This window comes from Alosa pseudoharengus, unplaced genomic scaffold (assembly GCF_046254945.1).
Source record: "Alosa pseudoharengus isolate Yale_2024_CS ecotype anadromous, Long Island Sound unplaced genomic scaffold, YU_APseudo_1.1 YU_APseudo_1.1_scf_4, whole genome shotgun sequence".
In the NCBI taxonomy this organism is placed as follows: domain Eukaryota; kingdom Metazoa; phylum Chordata; class Actinopteri; order Clupeiformes; family Clupeidae; genus Alosa; species Alosa pseudoharengus.
This window is the reverse complement of record NW_027468774.1, coordinates 30,237,449-30,247,798: the sequence shown is the minus strand read 5'-3', so window position 1 is coordinate 30,247,798 and position 10,350 is coordinate 30,237,449. Positions and strand designations below refer to the sequence as shown.

At 41.2% G+C, this 10,350-nt stretch overlaps 2 long non-coding RNA genes across 2 annotated transcripts; both read left to right on the top strand.

Moving 5' to 3' along the window:
* The first annotated feature begins 4,627 nt into the window (after positions 1-4,627).
* Positions 4,628-7,333, top strand: LOC143103158 (uncharacterized). Its single transcript, XR_012982738.1, has 6 exons — positions 4,628-4,936; positions 5,023-5,293; positions 5,540-5,833; positions 5,931-6,224; positions 6,417-6,716; positions 7,046-7,333. It is a non-coding gene; the product is annotated as an uncharacterized LOC143103158 (long non-coding RNA).
* A 1,553-nt stretch (positions 7,334-8,886) lies between these two features.
* On the top strand, positions 8,887-9,796 carry LOC143103157 (uncharacterized). Its single transcript, XR_012982737.1, has 3 exons — positions 8,887-9,202; positions 9,307-9,468; positions 9,589-9,796. It is a non-coding gene; the product is annotated as an uncharacterized LOC143103157 (long non-coding RNA).
* Positions 9,797-10,350: the final 554 nt, after the last annotated feature.

Sequence of the window (10,350 nt, the reverse complement as noted above, 5' to 3'; positions counted from 1 at the left end):
AAATCGTGTATGGAGTCGTTTGTTGGGCTTAACATAATGATTGATGGCAGAGTTGCAACGGTTTGGCTTGAATTCCCTGCTACTTGAAAACAAATATCCTATTGCGTCCTATTGCGTGCAGAGGGAATTTGAAAGACAACTGATAACCCGACCCTCGGACTGAGCACTGCGAACGGTGAGTGCCCAGACCCTACATTATAATGTGGGTCTGGCTCGCCAGGCTAGTTTGAATGTGGATTTTGATTTAAAATGTTTCTTGTGATCGATACTTGACATATAGACTGACTATGATTAACGGATGATATTATTTATGATGATCCATTTGGACTGATGCTGTAATATTGTCTTTTGATCTTTGATCTTTTTCTTTTGTTTTTTCCTCCTAAAATAACAGAATGTAGTACTAAGAATGTGGACTATGATTGAAAAAAACTTATGTTGATTGTTATGTGAAAACCTTGTGTCCAACCCTTCATTGTAATCAATTGAACATTTATTGACACCTGTTTGTAACCTAATTATGTGTCAGGTGGGAGCAATTAAGCTTCCCCTTTAAAAGGCAAGGTACTACCTGTTATTTTACACGTGTCCTGAGGAAGGCCGACAGGCCGAAACGTTGTCACATTAAAGACTTATGTGCGGCACTTCTCTCCTTTTGCAAGTGTTTTACTGTTTGCCAGCACCTCCTTTTCTGGTGTGCGTTTTGCACCTCCACTTATTAATGTCAATAAGTAATCAGTGGTACTATATATTTTTACAGTATACCATAGTGAGAATAGGCAAAAGAGGGAGAGTTGAGAGAGAGAGAGAGAAGGGGAGAGAGGATGGGGGGGGGGGGGTTGTACGGCGTGGCACATGAAAAGTCCATGACAGCACTATGTATAGCAGCATAACTAAGGCATGGTGAGGGGTAGTCTACACCAGCGCAGGTATGGTCAGTGACCACCATCGCACGTGCAACTGGGGTGCCAGTCACATGAGGACTCACATGAGGACACACACACATAAGATTAACCTTTCAGGCCATCTTCATCAGGAAGAGCCTGAGGGCTGAGAAATTTAAGCAAAGCACCTTGAGGGAGAAAGAAAAGATATGTTAGCATTTCCATATTTTGATATTTAGAAGGGATGCAGCTGCTTTCACAACTACCAATGCTTACTGTAAAAACATCCCAAGCTAATGTTATACATTGACCTAGGCCTACTTGTAGCTTAACATAGCATTTAAGCATTCTGCTGTTTGAGAATTAGACAGACGCACCTGGTGCTTTAAAGACAGTAAACAGCTGGTGTGCATGAATACTACTAGACATGAATATTCCAGTCTGCTTTGATGCACGGAATTTATCGTGTGGTTTTCCTAACCTCCATTTGGTAAATAAATTATCACGGTCGAATAGTTAGTATAGCAGAGAAGCTATACACTTTCATCAAAACCTATTACAAAGCTATAGCAATGTTATGTCATTAAATACGATAAACAGTGATTCTGGAACAGATCTGCGTCTTCCTTATCCCGTTAATAAACATATTACAGTATGTAACCATATTCCGTCTGTTCGGAAAAAAAAAGTTGCACTAACTGTTTGTTACAAACAGCATGGGCCGTCAGGCAGGTAGTTAACATAAAAATGTTTTCCTAGGCTAGCCTTCCTGCTGCGACATTACACCATTTGTACAAGACAAGTAGAGCTATTTTATCCAGTGTAATTTATCACTTACCACTATCTTATTTTTTCTTGTCATCCTTTCTCTTCTGGCTTCCGGACGCATAACTCCGCTTCATTATGACTTCCGAGGTTTTATATTTTGGCAGCAGAGATCACAAACCTGGCTGGCCGGCTGCTGTCAGCGACTACTGAGAGGGGTCCCCTTGAGGGGGATCCCGGTATTGCCGGTAACAGTGTCGTTGCACTTTATTGCATTGACTATCAAAGGGGCGCTCACAGTCGTTGTCTTGGGGACCCTGGCCAGCTCGGGGCCCCAAGCAATTGCTTGGTTTGCTTGCCTAGCGATAGCTGAAAGCTCTGCCTCCTACTGTAGTTTTTGAGATTCTTGGAAGTACAAGAAGGCCAGTATTCTGTGATCGTAGCGGTCTGGGTGGGTTATATGGGACTAGGAGATCTTTAATATATTCTGGTGCCTGGCCATTAATGGCTTTGTATGTTAGAAGTAATATTTTGAAGTCAATACGACTTTTAACAGGCAGCCAGTGTAGAGATGCCAGGATAGGGGAAAATTTTTCATATTTTTTAGTTCTAGTGAGTGTGCGAGCATTTTGTATAAGCTGTAAGCTCTTTAGACAGGTGTTATTTCAGCCAGCGTATAGAGCATTGCAATAATCAATCCTTGAGGTGACAAAAGCATGGATTAATTTCTCAGCGTCTGGTAAGGATAAAGACTTCCTTATCTTTGAAATGTTCCTTAAATGATAAAATGAAGTTTTGGTGATCTGTTTTATGTGATTACTTAGTGATAGGTCTTGGTCAATTGTAACTCCTAGATTTTTAACACTTGTGGATGAGGATAGTCAAAGATCAGTAAATGTAGCCTGTGATGAGGATAGGATATCCCTCATCTTTTTAGGACCTAAAACCATGACTTCTGTTTTATCGGAGTTCAAAAGCAGAAAACTATCTGTCATCCATGTCTTTATGTCTCTTATACATGTGTCAAGTTTGGCTTTGTACATGTGTCAAGTTTGGCTGAGTTAATTTGTCAGGTTTTATGAAAAGGTATAGTTGTGTATCGTCTGCATAAGAATGAAATTGAATGACATGTTTCCTAATTTCAAAGCCGAAGGGAAGCATATAGAGAGAAAATAACAGGGGCCCTAGTACTGAGCCTTGAGGCACCCCATATTTTACCATAGTCTGGGTAGACGGTTTATTGTGAACCTGTACAAATTGTCTGCGGTTATCTAAACCAAGCGAGTGCTGAGTCTTTAATGCCTATCAAATGTTCAAGCCTGTGGAGTAGTATGTCATCGTCTATGGTGTCAAAGGCAGCACTGAGGTCCAGGAGGACCAATATTGATATATGTCCATTATCGGCAGCGATGAGGAGGTCATTAACAACTTTAACTAAAGGTGATTCAGTATTGTGGTGAGCTCTGAAACCAGACTGATATAATTCTTGGATTTTATTCATATGCAAGAAGGGACCAATTTGTTTGGACACTATTTTTTCTAGTATTTTTGACAAAAAAGGGAGATTAGATATAGGCTTATAATTGGCCAGGTTGTTAGGGTCAAGGGTAGGTTTTTTGAGGGATGGCTTAATAACAGATCACTTAAACGACTGTGGTACATGCCCTGATAGCAGTGAGTTATTTATAATCTGGAGCAAAGCATTATCCAAGAAAGGGAGAGCAGTCTTCAGAAGATGGGTAGAAGTAGACTAGTTGTAGATTTTGATGAGGAAATTGTGAAAGTGAGGTCTAATATGTCGATAGGTGTAAATGAATTCAACGTTGTTCGTCTCATCTATGTATCTCTGTCATGAATTTCCCCTTGGGGATCAATAAACTATCTATCTATCTATATATTTATATATCTATCTAAATCTCAGTGGACGATAAATGACAAAAGCTAACTTTTAAACCACACCCTGATGCTGTCTGTGCAAAAGCCCATCAGTGCATGTTGTTTTATTGGCATCTCAGGAGTATTAACATTGACCTCACTTTTACCCCCATCCCCCCCCCCCCCCCTTGGGGAAAATAAAGACTACATTGATGCTGACATTGGCATTTAACACCATACCCCACAACATTATATGTTTTCTTCCAGTGATCCTCTTTCTCTCTGCGCCTTTTCAAGCTGGTGAGTCCTAAATTGCGTACACTTATTTAAACTGAAAGGCATTGAATGTACTGTAGGATTCTCTGGTTGTTGCGTTGTGTTTTAGTTCTAATGTCTGTATTGAAGATGGTCAATAAAGCTTGACGGCGGGATCAGGATCGGCGATTAGATGATGATTTATTGTAGATGGTACAATAATGAATGACAGAACACAGGCTAAGTCTCGAACAGTAAAACTGTGCAGAGTCTAACAGTTGTGGTTGTTATTAGAAGCGGCTGCTGAGCCTTCCGACAGAAGATGCTCCTTGAGTCGCTTCCTCGATCCGTCTCAGAGTAAAACCTAAGACAAAGCCTGTTATACTAAAACATACAAACGTTAAGCATGCCAACGTGGCAGGTGCCAACCAGTGTACAAAACCCGGCCCTGGCCAGATGGAGATACTAGCCCGAATAGGCAGACATGCTGTCTCCCTCGACCCATGTTATCACTGATGTTCCTCGGATGTTCCTAAACATCGGGCTGCATGACCTTCCTGCTGGTACACAGGCCTAAGGCACAGTTATGTATGTACAATAGTATGGACCTCTCCCCGTTGTATACTACACACAGAAGTAACATATGAACACATCAGAATATAGTAAGAATACCCCAGAATTCTACAGTATGTTATGTTAAATTACATATTTAATATAAATTGATATAAAGTATGAAATATGTTTCACAAACCTAATAACAACTTTTCAGTAAATGCTAATTCTGTCTCATTATTATTTACTATTGTGTTCTTAGTTAATATTTAATTACTGTCCTGTTGTAACAGTTGCCCAGGTCAGGCTGGTTGGTGGTAGCACTAATTGCTCTGGTAGAGTGGAGGTCTACTACAATGATACGTGGGGCACTCTGTGTGTTGATGACTGGGACATGAGTGATGCTGAGGTGATGTGCAGACAGCTGGGATGTGGGCATGCTGTTCTGATCCCTACTGATGCCCAGTTTGACTGGGGGAGTGGGAACATCTGGATGGATGATATCAACTGTACTGGTGCCGAAGGATCCCTTACAGAGTGCTCCCATGGTGGCCTTGGAATTCATGACTGTTATCATTATGAAGTTGCTAGTGTGGTGTGCTCAGGTTAGTGAATTTGAGACATTTAATCATTTGCCAATTGCTACACAAATAAAGTAGATGTATCACTTAGTATGCATGGTGTTCAACAGGTGCAAGTCAGACACCCTCCAACTCCCTCGTATCTTCATATTCATCCGTCTTGCCTGAAGAGACTATTCAGATCGGATGTTCCACACCATCAGACACCTGCAACAACACTGTCTTCAAGTTATACAGGAATGGGGTTTCTGTCATGACCATGTCACCAGATTCCCATCAGAAAAGTGTCATTTTCTCTGTCCCTGTATTCTCAAGGGGGCAGTTACACATGTGCTCTTTCCCCCAACTTCACTAAAAGTGGACCCATAAGCATAACGCTGGGTAGGTGTGTCCAGCAGTACTCACAAGTCGTTCAAATAGATTGGGTTTACATGGTAGTACTTGGCAAAGTTTAAAATGTTGTAGATGGTTAGATGCATGTTCTTCTACTGTCCATTTAGAAGCCACAGATAACATTTAGATAAGTGGTGACGTACAGTAAACATGGGCCATTATCATACTGTAGGCTATACTCTATGACACATTATAAACACAGAAAACAAATCTCTCCATGCTATTGTTTTTTAGTCAAACTACCAAAGCCGCTTATCTCACTACAATCTTCAAGAGAACTTATCTGGGGTCAGTCTATTCAGATGACCTGCTCCATCTCAACTCTTTACCTGGGTGGTGCGTTTACACTGCAGCAGCTTTTTGGGACTTTCAGAGAAACAGAGAGAGCGTGGGGAAGCTCTGCCACCTTTACTATTCCTAAAGTTGACTTTCATCATGGCGGATTCTACTACTGTCTGTATCAAACCAGTGTTTCTCACCGTGACTTCTACTCCTCTCCAAGTGATTTTGTTCACCTTTCTGTTGTAGGTGAGTAAGGCCATTGTGTGTTGTGGCAATCTAAAAGAAATCACTCCTTTACAAGATAATTCTCATGTGTCTCTTCTTTTATTCTTTTTATATTAAGTAATGCTACCTAGACCACTTCTCTCACTTCAATCTGAGAGAGAGCCCTCTTGGCATCAAGCCATCCAGATGACCTGTATCATCTCGACACAACACCTGGGTGGAACATTTATCTTACGGCAGCTTACTGGGCCATTGAAAGAGACGGACAAAACCACTAGAAACACAACCACATTCACAATACCCCAGGTGGACTTTGGCCATGAGGGGTCTTACTACTGTCAGTACCAAACAAAGTGTTACGGTCATAACTTTACCTCGCCTCGCAGCGAGTCTGTCAGCTTCTCTGTTGTTGGTGAGAGACTAGAAAAAGAGAAAGTATTCACAGAAGTGTAAATTAATATACCAACCTGATCATATACATACTGTATTTATTTCTGGTAAAAAAATATAAAGTGAATATTCGTAAAGGCTCACACTGAAGCTATTTAAAGAATTGGCTGTTTTTACTGTAGAATAATTCATCTGTTTAAATGTCTTTTCCCAGTTACACTGCCAAAACCACTTCTCACACTTCAAACTGGAGAAGAGGCTGACCATTCTTTGGGTCAGCCTGTTAGAATGACCTGCTCCATCTCCACTCAGCACCTGGGTGGTACATTCACCCTAAAGCAGCTCTCTGGGTCCTATGGAGAGACCAAGGCAGCCTCAGGAACCTCTGCTGTTTTCACTATCAGTCAGGTGGACTTTACCCATGAAGCATCCTACTACTGCCAGTATCAAACACAAGTGTCCAGTCGTGATTTCACCTCCTCTCACAGTGATTCTGTCAGCTTCTCTGTAGTGGGTGAGATGCTGATAAAAAACATTGATTTTATTGTGTATTCCTTTTCATTCCTTTTCAAGAGTATCAAAGTTGTTCAGAGGTGACCACCACTGATTTCCCCTCAGAATCACTGCATTTTATTCTCCTTTATCAGAAACTCATAGTGCACTAATGTCTTTATCATAATGTGATCAGCAATGCTGACTGATGTACAAATAATTAATGCATGTGTAAGAACTAAGAAACTATATCACGCTATATCTTTCTAGAAATTGCCTAGATGCACAAGGAAAATGATTACAGATTATTTATATTTAACTAATGTTGTCCTCCATTGTTTTTCTTCCCAGTAACACTGCCAAAACCAGTTCTCAGACTTCAGACTGAAAGAAATTCATCTTGGGGTCAGCCTGTCCAGATGACCTGTTCCATCTCTACTCAGTACCTGGGTGGGACATTCACCCTACAGCAGCTCTCTGGATCCTATAGGGAGACAAAGGCAGCCTCTGGTACCTCTGCTGTTTTCAAAATCCCTCGGGTAGACTTTGCCCATGAAGGATCCTACTACTGCCAGTATCAAGCACAAGTGTCCGGGCGTGATTTCACCTTCTCTCACAGTGATTCTGTCAGCTTCTCTGTAGTGGGTGAGAAAGTGAAACAAAATGAATGTTATGTTATACAGTGCTAATGTTTTAAATACATTTGACACAATGTTGTGAGGTTGGGTTGTTCTTAAAATTACAGTTTACTTCTACAACGACAATATTTTTTTAAATTAAAATCAAAACATATACACTGCACAGTGAAATAAAAGATACAGTACTTACTAGGGGTGTAACGGTTCATGTATTGGTATTGAACCGAAACGGTACGGGCGTCACGGTTCGGTGCATCAATTTACACGGAGAATACACGGTATAAAAATACATAAAACTCGTGTGCGGATTAATTAATGTCATGCGCAATTACTGTTAAGTAGCGAGAGTTACGGGAGTTCTTTAGCGACACCTAACGCTAATCTGTAGCCTCGCCTTAGCTCTGAAGCTCTGATTGGCGCCTATGTTTTTTTTTGTCAGGTCGTCGGTCCGTCAGTCATTAGCAGCACTAAGGTTAGACCTACAAGAGTTAGAGGATCCGCTGGTCTCTTTAAGATCGCAAGTTTGAGAACTTCAGTTACAGTAACGTTAGTACAGGCGAAAGAGTGGTGGATAAGATGAAATTGTGTGTCGGCGTTGTTCAGCATTGGGTATGTGAGTGGAAAAAATGCTACACATATTCGAAGCCATCACCCAGATGATGTAGGCTACCAATCACTGAAACGAGGGGAAAGAAACTTCCCGTGCGCTTCAGCAGCCTTTGGATACACATACAAATAGGGCCAAAACCTATGGCTTAAATTAAATGATTTCGTAATGACAGAAAGCTATGTAAATCGCGTGGTAATTACCTTTATGTTGGGGTAACTTGTAACTTCTCACATGAGGAGCTGGTAGTGTAAGTGCAGACAGTAAAATAAAGTGACAACGCTATCCAGGCTAATAAACAAACCATGCTACGGTGAGTTAACGTCAAAGGGCAAAGTCACGTGACTTCTAGTTGTAGTCTGTTTATGAAATGAAAGGAGCAATTTCGTTTTTTAAAAAAAGGCAAAATAGTGTGATATTTTCAGTTAGTAGGCTAGATTATTACTTTACACACAATGAAAAATATTGAGGCAAATTGTAGACCCTTCCATATACAACTAAACACAGATGTTGAAGGTCTTGCTTAAGTGGATTTTTAAAAATCATTTTCTATGTAATTTGCACTTTCAGAAATAAGAGATGCTGTAGGCCTATTTTCAGTTTTATAGCTGATTGTCTTATTTTGTTTACAAGTTACAGATTGAGTCTGGGCACTTATTGTACTGTTTAGCCTACATCTTACACACTTCAGGCTGTTGCAGATAGCTCAGGGAAGAGACTGTATGACACTAGGTGGTACAGCCTGAGACATGTACAAAAAAAAATGCTTTCTGCATTTTTGTTTTGCTTTTCCCTCCATTGTACCGAACTCGTACCGAACCGTGATGTCCGAACCGAGGTATGAACCGAACCGTGACTTCTATGTACCGTTACACCCCTAGTACTTACACTATACTGTAAACAATATAAAACATGTCCCATGATTTTTATGTCCTCCAGTGTCCCTGTCACAGCCCATCATCTCTGTAAGGGCCCCAGAGGGAGAGCTAGTCTTGGGGCCCCACAGCTCAGAGGTCCCCTGGGGCCAAAGCTTCTCCATCGTCTGCTCCACCAAGCCACAGTACCAAGGAGGCTCTTTCCACCTCATCTCTGATGAGTCAGCGGACATCTTGACTCAGCTGGCTGTAAATTATTCAGCCTCTTTCTACTTTCCTGAAGCAGACTTTTTCCACGCAGGCTACTACAGCTGCTCCTATGAGGTCACTTTGTCCACACGTCTCTTCGCCTCGGGAAGAACAGATGACCTTCATGTGACCATTAGAGGTGTAGTATCATACTGTGTGGGTTTACTTTCATTATGATGTGTTTTTCTTTTCTTTTTTTCTTCATTACCATTGACACGTGACATGGCACTCCTTGTTCACTAGCGCTGACATGGATGGAATGATCTCGCCATATAATATCTGCACATCCATTGGTCATCTGTGGAGCAACACTTGGACTGTTGCTTCTCTTGTTGGCCCTCTGCTCAGCGGTTTTACTGAAGAAAAAGAGGACACAGCATACATTTGTGGTCAATGATGAGTACTGTAAGCACCCATTCTATTGGAGCAGACCCTTTCAATCATAGTCTTGGCCGGACCAGGTAATCCATGTGGTGATAGGAGCAGTATTATAATATGCCTCCTGTTTTTCTGTCCTATACCCAGGGCCCATGAGACCATATGATGTCCCAAAATGGACAGAGAGCCACTGAAGATAGAACAGATGCCATGTCTGTAGATGAAGAAACATTTGCATTGTTAGTAGACAACAATATGTGTGTAAATACTGTTTTTGCTTTTGCTTCATTGATTTGTTTTGATTGTACCGGTAACGCTTTAGAATAAAATGTGCTTATTAGGTATTAACAGTGCATTATAAGCAGTTAACAATTCCCATTACTAACAGTTAGTTAATTGTTGTTATCCTTTAATATCATTAACTAACTGTTAACATGCAGCTTTTAAGTGTTAATAAGCAGCCTTTTAAGTTACTTACAAGCATATTTGTTAACAGTTGTAAGCAAAGATTCTAGAACAGAGCTTCGCTCTAGAATCTTTGGTTGTAAGTGTTAACAAGCAGCTTGTTAAGTAAGGGATAACGGCCGCCGAGGTGTCCTGTTATACGGAATTAATGGACGAGGGCGAGTCCATTGCGCGTCGGGGAGTTGCCTCCGCCCAAGTCCATTAATTCCGTATAACTGGACACACCTCGAAGGCCGTTATCCCGCTTATCACCCGGTTGCCACTGTAAACACTGGAAACACGCGGTTCTGTTTAAAAAGAAGCTCACTAGTTCAGCTTGTTGTACAACTTTAGCATGGACAGTTAGCTTGTTTACAGTTGATTCCATTGTTGGGAAGCCTGCAACCAAAAGATTCTAGAGCGCTGCAACCGTCGTCCTACTATGGTTGTTATAGTTACCATTCA